Raw genomic sequence first — 13,845 nt, 5'->3', positions numbered from 1 at the left:
TGTGCTACTGTGCAAAGGGAAACTCAAATATGCAGGGAAATATTACTCCTCATCCACCAAGTTCTTGCAGGACAGCCCTCTTCCTGCACCTAGCCTGGCAACATAATACTCAGCAATACAGGGCTCCAGCCATCTATTCACTCAACAAATTTTTTAAGTTGACCTGAATGAGGGAAGCAAACCAGAAGTTTTTCTCACGGGCACTGTGTGGTGCTAGGAAGTACTGGACATGGTCTGTGTCTGTGACTAGCAAGGGCTCAAAAAGGGAAGCTTGGATTAGTTTGAATTTGTGGGGAAACATCTCTGTTTGTTTCTTGGTACAAGCACTTGCTGAGGAAGAACACTCTCCATCACAGTTTTGCCTGGTTTGCTGTCAAATCCTGCTGGTCCTCTGTGGTCTCTCCCAGAACAGTCAGTACTGCCACCCTGTTTCAAAATAGTCACTCACCTCCCACATCCTTCTCCTTTTGGGAGGCCTGAAGGTGTTTTCATCTTCTTTGACACCATGCCAGGTTTTAATTCCTTCATCCCTGCAGTAGTCTTGAAGGTCTCTAGACCCACCCAGTGTCCTCCAAGCTCACCTTCCTCCTGCCTGTAATTCTATACTTAGTAACTCAGAAAATAGCAAGTAATGGAAATTTGGCAGTTATCTTGTCATTTGCCTTCATCAGATACAGTCAAGTTTAAAAATCCAAAACAGATTACTGAAGAAACATGTGTTCAGATGACACAAAAATATATTCAAAGAGGGATATGTAATTGCACTTGGGGATGAAAAAGTAGACCATACAGTCATGAAAAAACAATGCTACTGTCAGCTTGAGGTTTTATTTAAAATAAAAAGTGAAATAACAAAATTTTAGGAGTTGAATTTTTTGCAGTATTAACACCACAGAAGGGAAATTCTTGGGCAGATCGCAACCCTCTGTGCCAATATTATCAAAGTCAGCCATTTGCAGTTTTGGAGTGTGTATATAAGAGCATGAATGGTGATCTGGAAGAAAGACCAATCCTTTTGGTAAAAGTAATGTGTCTGTCACAAAGCATAGGCAGGTCTCACAAAGTGAGGGGCTGATGGTAAGGATTGACTGATTTATGGATCTAAAACATGTAGTGGAAATCTTACTAATTCTAAGGACAGCAAGCAGATCACACGCTTCAGCTGTGGGGTGTGTTGTGTACGGGTGACAGAGTAATAAAGTGACTTGACAGAAGCTGTTTAATGCAAAAACACTTTACTATTTGATTAGCCATCATCTTTAGCGTTTGGCTGACATTTGTCTTGCCAAAGACAGCTCAAAATGAGCACATAACACATCTCCATCTGCAGTGAGTGGAAAACTCTGAATAAGTATGTATTTGTTCAAAACCTATTTTCCATAACTATAAGCAAATATAAAGACTACATGACAAAAAAGACTCAACACATTTCTTTTTGGAGTTCAAGTGAATGACACCAACCCAAGAACAACAAAGATCAAAGTGTCACTTTGTACACACACATGCTAACTGGGAAAAAACCTACCATATTTATAGTCAACAAACCTAGGGCTTTGTATTTCAAGTAAAATTGTGCACTACTGGATAAAACATTCTCCTGTCACTTTTTGCTTATATCTATCCTGTAAAGCCAGGAGAGATGAATTATCTGCATTATCTTAAATACCTTTGACCAAGACATTAGAACAGAGGGGATTTATGAAGAGTAGAAAATCTGTTCTTCATTTATCTAAAACACATCACTACAATCATAACTGTGGAGTGAGATAATGCCATTTGGCAAACTGATCATCCAGAGTCTGGCATTTCCCTTTGGGCATTAAAGCAGAGAGAAAAAAATGCATATACAACTGAAGATCTAAATAATGGAAGGGACTTTCAGCACAATTAACTAAGCACTGAGGTAGTTATCTGCCAATGTCCCACCCATCACAAAAGGAGATACTGTCCTTCTTTAAAGGCTCAGAATTTTACAGAACACAAATGCATTTTTTCCTCCTCCTTCCCTCTCTCTCCTTCCACCCATTGCTGTAAAGATTTTTCTTCTGAGAAGAATTACATTTCACCATCCTTTTACAATATCTATTGGTGAATTTAGTGTTCTTTAGTATTCCTTAGCATCCAGCTTTCCCCATCATTTCACCAGAGTACATTAGTCCTAATAGGTGAAGATTAAAAAATGTTGTGGGTGTTTGTTGTTGTTTTTGGTTTTTGGTTTTTTTTTTTTTTACCCTTGCTCAAATCAGTGTATTATAAACATCATCCTCAGCCAGTGAATCCTGTGATACTTCCTCAACACAAGGAGCAAACACAGCCAGGACTTACTGGCCTAGAGAATCTCCAGCTGAAACTGGGAAACTTCTGCTGCTACCCTTGGTGAGGGTATACATGCATATTTAAAGAAGACAAGTGAATTTGGAAACTGATGGCTCTCTTCAGAAAATTATCTGAATAGTAAAACCATGATGGAAGAGCTCCATAAAGCTGATAAAGCTGAAGTGCTGGCTAGAGAGATAAAACTGGTAGGGTCCACTCTGAAGCAATTTGCTGCAGATATAAGAAGCATATGATCTGAGAGCAAGGTAACACACAGGATGAAATAACAGGGCAGAGACAGGCAGAGCAGGCATATGCTGCCCCAAAACTGCTTCCCTGTATTACCCTGCTGAACTTGTTCATGACATTTAAGAGCTGCCACTGCTATTGCCAGTGCTAGAAAGAGGGCAGAGCTTGCTTGCAGATAGCTGGGAGAAGATATCTGCCATTTGTAACTGCAGGGCTAAGCAGTGTACGGAGGGAAATAAGGTCCAGCCAACCTTTTCCAGTTCAGGGGACACTCTTGAGGCTCACTTTGGGAGCTCTTCTAAAGACAATTTGTTCTGCATTACACTTTTATTAAGCATTAGTGCCCTAACTAAAATGATTCACAGCTAGTTTTTTGGGGCTCTTTTTGTTTGTTTTGGTTCTCTGTTATCCCAGCTGATGGTGGAAAACAGGATAAAGAAGGGATTATAGTGACTCTTTATGTGTCTGAAAAGAGACACTTTATCTGCTCTATCCCAAGAATCCTGTCCAGCTTTCAATTCTGCTGCCACCACTGGCACATCAAACACCCTTGACTTTTAGGGCCAGATTTCCTTTCCAGCATGGAAAAGATGGCAAAGGACAAAGAGAACTTTTACCCCCTCGGCCACATGTTGGCAGGCAGCTCCATCCCACTGGCACTGAGTTGCTGCATGGTCATGCAGCCCAGGGCTGGCATTGCTCCTTGAGGTATTGTGAAAAAGAACTGCAGTGGTCCACCCATCCTGCTGCAAAAGAATGAGCCCATGGTGATGCTGTACACCAGCCAGTCAGGGAGCCAAGTCATTTTCTTACATGAAGAAAAGTGCAGCTGGTGCTCTAGCCAAATACTGCAGGTAGAAAGCAAATACTAAATCATCCTATTTAAACAACATCAGACCTCAGAAACTACATCCTAACGTCACATCTCAGGATGGAGAATTTCAGGTTTTCTTCTAGATGAAAACAAAAATCAAAGATTGAGAGGTTGACCCCCAAAGTAGCCCAGACCTTCTTGTACAGAGAGCTTACATTGTTACTCCAGTGACAAAACCCAAAGACATCATAGGTTTTATTAGCTCAAAGCTCCATATTTTACCTCAAATTGCTGAAGTGGTTTTTCAACACTTTACTGAACAATTGGGTGACTTATTTATAGTTTGACCTCAAAACCAGTTCAGATTTCAAACTAATTTTAAAATAAATTCAGACAGGTCAAACCCTATGTGTCTTGGAAATGGCTGCTCACAATTCTCAGAACAAATCCCTGGGCTTTCTACAGCTTTTATCTAAACAGTGGACAAAGACATCATACTGCAATTGTATGATGCAGAATCTCTGGTATTCACTCTCCACCATCCCTTCAACACATATCCTTGAAATACAATTTTCAGAATAGATCCAGAAGGGTTGCAAATACAAAAGATCGCAAATATACTAAGCTGAAGTACTAACTTCCAGATATTTCAGACCACAACAAAACCAGTAGCACTCATACAAAATAAACCAGATGAAAAAGCAAAGAAACAATTATACAAAAGGGATGACAGCAAAACATAAAGGATGAAAGAGGAATGCTAGAGTGAAGTTTAAGATCTCTGCAGAGCTCAGTTTTCATTGTGTCCCAGGTTCTATGTTCAGATAGAGCCATGTGAACCACTTGGTCTGTCTACAAAGAGAAACAAAATCTCTGCTGTGAACTCACAGTCACCAGCTATATTTATTTTGGGGCTCAGTGCAAACAGATTTTGTGAAGGAGCACTGAGGAAGGGAGCAAGATAAAGGCTATCACCTCCAACATCTACACACATTCAAGTGGGAGTTACTGCAGTAACAACATGAGCAGTACAAACCCCAACACCAGTCCTGTCAGTTCTCCTTGCAAGTGTCCCTTAGCCTGATTCTATGTTTCACCTCCTCCTTACCCAGACAATATTTAGCAATAAACTGGTAGTTGTGGATCTCAGAAGATACATGCAGAACATTTTCCATACAGGAGAAACACTCACTGATCAAGCAGAGTTTCATGGGGGGGTCATCCCTTGCTCCTACAAGGAGCTCCACTGAAGCAACAAAGCCAGTGGGATGACACTGTGGATGACCTAACTTACATTTAAGAAATCAGCCATGACCATAATTGCCAACAATGTTCAAGAAAATTCAGTGTAAATAAAATATATAATATATATAATAAAAATATATATTGTACCCCTGAACTCTGGTGAATGGCATCCTAACTTCCTTCTGGTATTTTTACTAAGAAGGTTCACTGATGGATGATATTCAGGAAAGAGGTCTAAGATTTTGGTGACACAAATAAGCAGCAACAAGAGGAGATGTGGAATGGGTAATAATTTAAAATGTAGATCGTAACAAACTTATTTTATAGCCACAGTAGAAGGTCACCAAGCGAATATGAAAACAAACTGATAGCTAATTTTTTTTTAAAGCAAATGAGTTATTTTGCTGCAGTGGTTAGTGTGAGTTAAAATGAGCGTAGAGTATAAATTATAAAGACAGTCTTTGCCATTGTCCCTGTATTTTTAGGAAGCACCATTTCCATAAATTTTCTTGGCAAAACAGGTCACACATTAAATAAGAGAATGTCTTCCATTTCTCTGATAAGTATAAAGAAGGCCAATAAATTAAAAGTGCATCTCAGAGTTGAAATGCTTGTATAAAGGAATTTTATACCAACTCTGAAAAGAGGATAAAAAGAATCTATGTTATAACCATTTCCAAGGGTTCCCAGGTGATGTTACTCTGGTCAGAAATGAATGGGTGCCATGCCCCTAGGAGTCCCTGTGATGGAGCTGAAGCAGTTGCTGGTCCTGAAGGTGTGCACATCAGGATGTCTGTGTGTGACAGTGCCCAGCTCTCTTGACTGTGTTAGGCAGACCCAGCAGGATGCCTTCAGGTTGGTTTAACTCAGATAAGTTTACCCCCAGAATGGGAATGTGCTTGAAATTGTACTTGTGTCTGTGCCTTAATACATCCCTCTATTCCTGGAGGACACATGCAAATGTGAAATGATTGCCTGGTTTAGCCAGCAGCAAGTAAAAGATTCTTAAGCTGCTCAACTCTGCCAGGAACCTGCAGTAGCCACTGCCTCTGGCAGATGCTGTAGTTCCCCCATCTCATGGAGAGAGAACCCTGACAGGCTTTTTTTTTAAATCTTTGTGTTTTCTACAGTTATTGGAATGTGTCCTGAAAAGGTCTGCATTTATTGTCAGCCTTAAGATGCTTTCAGCTCTCTCCTTGAACACACAGCTTTCTGCTGCCTTTCCAAAAAGTAGAGCTGCTAAGCAAGGAGATTGCTCAGAAAGCTTCCATAAGTACATCTAGTCCCCAGCAAATCATAGGAATCAGTCTAATAGAGGAATTTAACAGAATCTAAGTAATTTTGGTGCACTAACTGCACATTACCAGGATTACCCACAGTAATGCAACAGTGCTGTAAATCACATCACCATAACACCCTGGATTTCCTGCCACCTGCCTTGCTCCTCAGTCATTAACTGACACGAGGTTCTATCCTTACCCCACTTGCCATGCTGCTCCAGAGGTGAGGAGTGGACACAGCAGGGAGGGGAAGACATTAACAATGCAAATGTCCTAGAGAAAGCAGATTGGGAGCTACATTTATTCATTTCTCTGCTACCTCAATGCATGTAAATATAAATCTGACTTACTATCAGCAGGCAAGCACTGCTCAAATACATCAAACCCCCTAAAAAGGCGAGAGCAGGGAAGACATTCTGGAGCCACATGTGGCAGAATGGACTAGCTGCAAACCTTCCAGCTGTTGGACCTTCCAAGAGGATGCTGCCAGTCCTGCAGCACAAGATGAGCACAGGGGAAGGTAGGCTGACAAAGCAACACCATGTCTAGCCCACAGCACAGAAGATAATAAGGGATTGAGTACTATGGAATTCCTACACATGTAAAGTGTTAATGAGACACAGTTTGCTTTTGCACAAAGAGGAAAAACTGAGACCTTGGAGAACTAATTCCCCTTTAATGTGTATGTCACTATTAAGCACAAGCTATTTACTAAGTTTTTCTTACACTGCTGTAATTTACTCTTTTTAATGGCTTTGCTATTGAAAAACTTTCCTATTGCAGTTGATTGTTATAAGCTGTCTTCATGAAGAAAAAAAGATAGCCAAGTGTGCCAGGCAAGAGAAGTATAATGCCCCTAAGTTAAATGCATGCTTAAAGCACTTGGGTGAATGCCTGAAGTGTTCCCTGATACTGAGTCTTGAGCACAAGAAAATTTCCTGTTCTTTCTTAGGGGGAGCTCAGCCTTAGGGTCCTGTGACAGTGGCTACAGCACAGCTCAAACTTCTCAACAGCAAAAGGTGCCAAGGTTGGATTATAAAACTGATTCATGCTTAGACCCTCAGGAAATCAAGAAGTCTTTAAGAAAACCAACAATTGCAGTATCAGAAGAATAGCAGTGATGATGAAAAGGAAACTTTATCATTTTTTCCTTTTTTCCTCAGCATGGGGCAATCCTGTAAGAGCTCATTTCTAAAACTGGCAGATATTCATGGAACTGCTTTCATCTGATAGATGCTGTGATTTTCTTGCTCCCTGTAAAGTGGTAAAATATGGTACAGTAGTTCTTCATTGATGCTCCTGGATTGGAAGAGGGTGATGCAGCAATCAAGTATCATCTCATGGTTATACTGCTTTTCCAGCTGGCAAGTACTCCATGCCACCCTGCTGTGTGTGCGACTTCCATCTCTGGATATGGGAAAAGATGAATGAAATCAGGAAGGAATCTTCTGGAAGAGCTATCAAAGATTGGAAGCAGTGCCTACCATGATCAATCTGGGGTCTGCCCATGAGGCAGCTGGACTGAGAATTTGAAGGAACTCCAGTATTTGTTAAACCTTCAGAACTTTGTTGTACAAGCAGGACAGTAGAGCACAGCCTGATGGACTGGACTGATCTTGTAACAGGGTGATTTTTCTGTACCATACATTAAATGCTGGATTTGTTTGTAAAACCTGGGTTGGTCTTGGCCAAATAGAAACTGTTTTGCATATACATAAGCATGCCATTCACTAAAAATAGGTACAGAATTAAGTTAACACTATCACAATGTAGTCAAACCCATTATTTGGCACCATATGGCACAGCTTCCCAGCCAATTTCAGTAGCTGTGGCAGGGAGCTGAAATGGACTATGCACTGCTGACTTCCACACATGGTTACAAGTTCCCTTCCAACCTGCCTAATGATGAGAACTTAATCTGAAGTATCCACAGAAGAAAAAAAACCTAAATGTGATTGTGCCATTTTAATGACCCTAATTAGCTAATAAAGGTCAGTCTCATTTTAGGGAAGGAGCCACTGAAGGAAATTCAGCAGTAAAAGAATTTTAACATCATGTCCTCCCTTGCCTGCACCACACACTTCAAGGAGGATTTGATGAGCAACCAAATTACTTGAATAAGTGATAAAGGTGTTGATACACAGGGGCTGTGTGACAATAAAAATGCATTTCTAAACTGCCAGAAGAACATTCAGTGCCATGCAAAAGGTCTCTGCTTACTCCCTGCACAGAACATAGTGGCTGCCTTGGGTCCATAAAGGAAGCTAGAGATTAGAAAGTCCTACAGCATAAAGGAAAGCAAACAGGTCAGTACAGTTTTAAAGCCAGAAGTTTAACTGAAAGAAACTGACACCTCTCCGGCTTGCACTGGAAAAAAAATCAGTGGTGAAGGAAGAATATCATCCTCTGTTGTTTCTACTGCTAGGCCAGAAGGATGTAGCAGCAGTACTCCTAAATGTTCTCGTTCCAGCTGTTCTCTCATCTTTTATGGTCCTTTTGTCATGAGATTAATGGGGAAACAAGTAGTGGTGCTTCAACAGAAAGGTCTACAAGAAGAGACAACTGGTTCAAGAGATCTACAGATATGAAATGCAGAGCTGCTACCCAGAAAAAGAAAAGAGTAAGGGGAGAGTAATTTCTTTATCAACACTGAAGGTGAACTTCCTTACCACTGATCCTAGAGTGCTCAGCAGGCCCTGAGGATCCTGGGTCGTGCTTCTTTGGACACCTTCTCCATCGACTGGAGCTTTTGGTGGCTGCAGAACCATTTGCTCCTGTAGGGTTTTTCTCTAGATGCTTCACGCAACTTCAGGGGAAAAGAAAGAGAAGAGACTGTAAAAAGCTCCCGAGTATTCTTTAAATGCTGTGTTCTGTGAGAGGATGCATGTGGGAATGTCTTCCTTACCCTACTGTGCAGAAAGGAGAAATGTGTTTTGAATTTGTTCATTTTGTGGTAATCATAACAAAGATGAAGAAAATTTATCCAAGTTGACATTTTTAGGTGGGAAACATTTTTAAAAATTCCCTGTAATCTTTTGCCTGAAGAGGAGAATAAATGGAGGAATCAGGGGTTTATTAGGCAAACTAATAAAGCAACCGCCATGCATTCAGATTTCAAAAATTTCCTGTCAAATTGCTCTTTCTTTTCTTTGATTACTTTGGTTGCTAAAATAAAAGCTTAAAACCTTCCTAAATATTCACTTTAATATCCAAATTTTACAGAAAATTATTTGATTAAATCATCTGGACTAGTTCTTTTCATAGCCATGGAGCCCTTTGTGGCTGATGCCCTGCCTTAACTGCTACAACACTAACTTAATGTGGTCATGGGACTTACAATAGTAACATTTGTGAGGGCTTCAGCTTTTATGTTTGTTTGCCTGTTCTTAAAGACACATTTAAAGGGGTTTTAGAGCCCTGCACTGGATCTTGATTAATCAATAGCTCTTCATGGAGACTTGCTTTCCCTACCTTGTTTTTATACTATATGATAGCCTTTCTATTTGGTAAAATTCAGCTTTACTCTAGCTGGCTAGAAGCAGTTCTTCATTCACTGTTGCTTTGCCCCTTGTCTGTTTCTGCTTTGTGATTTTTCAGAACTCACCCTTTATGCCGGGGATATGCAGGCAGTAGACATTAAGCAGGGAGCTGCTCCACCCAGTGGGTGCAAGCAGCAGGCACCACACGCTTCTTTAGCAGAAAAGCGTGTAGGAAAACTTAGCATGGAGGTGTTTGAGCAAAGGATGCATACTCCTGTCCATCAGGGAGATCACATCCCGTCTACAGCTGCTCTGAGTGGCACGATGCAGTTAGGAAATCAAGTCTGAACTCACAGAAGAGCAGCACCCAATACAGAGTTATTCATAATGCTGGATGCTGGCTTCTTGCCTTGGGCCTGCCCACAACAGCTGGACAGTTGCACAGTCCCTGTCCTGGACATCCGAAGGTCCCCAGGCTGATATCAGTGGATCTGGAACCCTGCTGACCCAGCTGAGAGGACATGGTGCACATAGCCATGGCAAGGGAATGACGGGGCTGCCACAGCTGAGGCCAGGCAGGGCTCCTAACACCGAAAGCAGCACACTGCAAATATCTCTGAGCTGGTCTGACCACATGACACCAGGCTGTGAATCAAAGAAGCCCTTACTTTGAGTAGTACAGCATATTAGAGCTTGTGTGTTGAGCACACATTCCCATAAAGCATCACCACAATATACTAATAGATGAGGGCCAGAAAAACCTGCTTCTGTTCACAACCTGGCCCTTCTCTCTCATGTGCTTGGCACTAGGCACAGGCAGGCAGGCTTTTGTATCACTTGGTACCAGGAGTTCTGCAAACAGAAGATGTGAAGCTGGGGCAGAAGCACTCCTGCCCTGCTGACTCATCTCAGCAGGCAGTCCAGGCCAGTCTCATCAGCTCTGAAATGTTAACTGCTGAGTCCCTTGGGAGGTGGATAATAACTCAAGGAGGGACAGGGTCAGAGGATACACAGTTTATAGGAATACCGCAAGGTTGTAACTAAGTAGAGCACTATTTTGGGAGGAAGTAAACATGGGCAATAGACTACTGAACAACAGAGGCTACTGAGAATTAGCTAGACTTTCGCCTACCCCTTTCTGCAAAGAGATAAACCTAAGGGAGATTTTAGAAAGTGTGTTGTGTCACAAGCAGCCCTGGATGTAAAGAGAAGACTTCTGTGTTCCTCACGTGAAGCCATCAATTAAGGCTTGACCGTCAAGTGTACTTTGCAGAAAACTAGAAAGACTCCAGGCCACCCTCTGCCAAAACAGATTTTAGTTCATGATCTAATCCTTGTATTTTTAGCCAACAGTTCACAACATTATTCTGTTTCCTTTGTTAAAGCAGAGTACTGTTACTATTATTTTATAGCTTCATACTGCAATGGCTGTGAGAGCATCAGGAAAGTTTATCTGACTTGTACAGGTGCTGCACAGATTTATAGTGGATGGTGTCCCCTTGAAGCATCTCCAATGCCTTACACCAGGTGGTTCAATTTGGTGCATAACAAAGCACAGTAGGCATTGTTCTCTGATCAGAAATTGAAATTGGTGCTCTTTGACGCCTTGCTCTCTCATACTACATAGATGATCTGTCAATATCAGGCAACTTCTCTGCTCCACCGAGCTTCTGAGAACATGCTGAACACACCATGGCAGAGATCTGGGGGAGTGCTGGAGCCTGGGATCACTTCAGAATTAGAGTTTCACAGACAAAAGGCTTCTTACTCCTGAGAGGACCCAGGCTAGAGAAAAAGGGTAAAAAGTCAGGGGAATCCATCCCAAGCATGCTGTGACTACATCATTAACATAATGTTTTAAGCAGGGGCAGCCTCTCTCCACTCCTTCTCTCCAAATTCACACCAGGCTTTAACAGTGCTTCTGACTTGGGCTAGCTGTCCTGGCGTGGACCACTCACTCATCTGACTGTTTTTGCATAATTAATAGTCTATTCACCTTGGCAATGTGGATGTACAAAAACCATGTTTATTTCGAACCTATTGTGTTAAATTTTATGGAACTGCTCCCCAGCTTCTAGCTAGATGAACAAATCATTGTAGGAAGGTGTAAATATTTCCAATCACAGCTACATGTATATTTGTTCTCTACTCTGCAACATTGCGTAGTTCTGGCTATGCACTGACTGCCAAGTATTTGTGGGACTGATGAGCTTTTTCGACCTGGTTTCAAATGCAGAGAATTCTGTGGAGCAGAGGAACATGACCTGTCAGAGGTAGGTAAAGAGATGATTTTAATCTGAAGGATGAGCCCAGCAGGAAAATGACATGATGTGTTGTTTTAAGTGACAATGTGATCTCTGGATCAGACATGCAGAGAACATAACATTTGGCCTTCTGACAGGCCCTTAGGTTCCTCATGGTGCAGCTGATGGCCTCCCCAAGAAGAAAAGCTAGACGTACTTAAAAATCTTTCATTTGCTGAGCAGAGGGAAAGACCTCTGTGTTTAAAACCCTGTGTTCTCCTTGCTGGCTGCAGCACTTGCAAACATTATGTAGGATAAGGACCAACCTCAAGTTATTGTGGCAGTAGTGATGATGAGAAATGCTGCAGCTTCTGGGAGGACAGGCAGGTCTCTGCACAAGTTGCCACTTGTATTTTACAGTCTCTTTCCCACAACAGCATTAGCAGGACATCAGGGAATCAAATTTGCTCACATGGAGTCCAAGAATTAAGATTCTCAAAACATTTCATACAAGCAGGAGGATAATGACATGGAAGGAGCAAATCTATCAGAGGAAGATAGTAGCTTGGCAGGTTACCTGTTGGCATTCTTTCACTTCCTTTTTTGAAGGTAGGAATAGAGTCAGATTCTGGAAGTACTTAGAGTTTTGCTGAGCCACATTTCTTTTAGCAGAAATGAGATAGGTGTAGAAGGATGAGCTTCCAGCAGCAGGTGAGTTAAGTTTTGTCTTCTATTCTTGCTAGTTGTTGCCAGGAAGGTTAGGGCTCACTATATACAACTTCATTACTAAAGTGTTTGTCTTGCCCTGGGGGGACCACAGAGATAGAATGCTCTTCAGCCAAATCTGTAAGGACAAATTTTTCACCACTCATCAAATGGCTTGTTCTTTTTCAGCTTGTTCAACTGAATACAGCTGCGTGCTTCAGCTCTGAGCCTATGAACAAAAAGGGCTGAAAGAATTTGATGGCGATAGCAATAGACATAGACAGGGGGAAGAGTAGGCTGGCCTTCAGGACATTGTTGGGGCACGGGTGTACAGATTATACACCTACTCCTATTGTCCTTTCTTTTTAATCAATGTACTCAGTGTAGCCATCAATTTGTGGTCCCAGGCAGCAGTGGCAGCCACACACAGCACCCAGCTGCTCCTTGGGTCCAGTGGACTGCCAGCTGCCCCTAGGAAAGAACCTCCTAATCAGACAGAAGCTCTATTTCATAAAGCCTGTGAGCAAACCAGCTCTTCACATACAGATTAATGCATTACAGTATATTGTTATACTTACCTTACTTACATAACAGAAATGCATCAAGAAACAGTCAACAATTTTCTTTTAGCTGACAAATATTTGCAGCAGCAATTTTACAGATGATGCTAATTGGTTAAAGTGACCACACCTCCACTTTATACCCAGCTGAACAACTGAAAACTTCATCCCAAAAAACACTAAAGTCTAGCTGAGGTATATTGTGCTGCTGCTTTAAGATTAGCAACCACATCCATTAGTCCACAACAGTGAATGTAAAAAGCAGAAACTGCACATTTCTTATCACTTGACAGCTGATTCCACCTGCTGAGAAGAAACTTAGCTGTCTACAGCCTTGATTCAGCACAGCAGGAGGAAAATGGCCTATGACAATCACATTATACATCTAAAACTCCTTACAACCTTGAAAAGGTAGGAGGAGAAACAGGGATTAAACAGAGCTGCCACTTACAAAAAGTTCAAGGAGCATTCTTGAGAAAAGTGACTTTTGCTAGAAAACCAGGATGTGTAATTCTTTTACTCTCCAGCCTTCATCTTTGGAAGATATGGAACAAGAGGAAAATAGGGAAATCAGGCAATAAGATCATTACATGCTTTCTTTTACTAGGGAACTGCTGCCAAACTACCAGCATGCCATCTTCTTTCTCATGACAACTATGCAATATCAAGAGTATTTACTTGCTGTGAAACACAATTACCACTCAGAAACACAGCTGAAAACCAAAGATAAATCAGCCCTTGTTTCTTGGAGAAAACACAACATTTATTCTGGAAGTAGCATGTGGACACACCGATTAAAAATTATAATTGTAGGCTTTGGGATCTTTTTTTCCCAGCAGACTGGATTTAGGACTGCAAAGGTGAGCAATTTATTGCAGCAACCTGGGCTTCAATGCAGTCCCCAAGTGTGGCTGCACCACCTCTTTTCACAATTCCAGCAGCAACATGCTCCTG

This window comes from Lonchura striata, chromosome 6 (assembly GCF_046129695.1).
Source record: "Lonchura striata isolate bLonStr1 chromosome 6, bLonStr1.mat, whole genome shotgun sequence".
NCBI lineage: Eukaryota > Metazoa > Chordata > Aves > Passeriformes > Estrildidae > Lonchura > Lonchura striata.
This window is presented reverse-complemented; position numbering follows the sequence as displayed.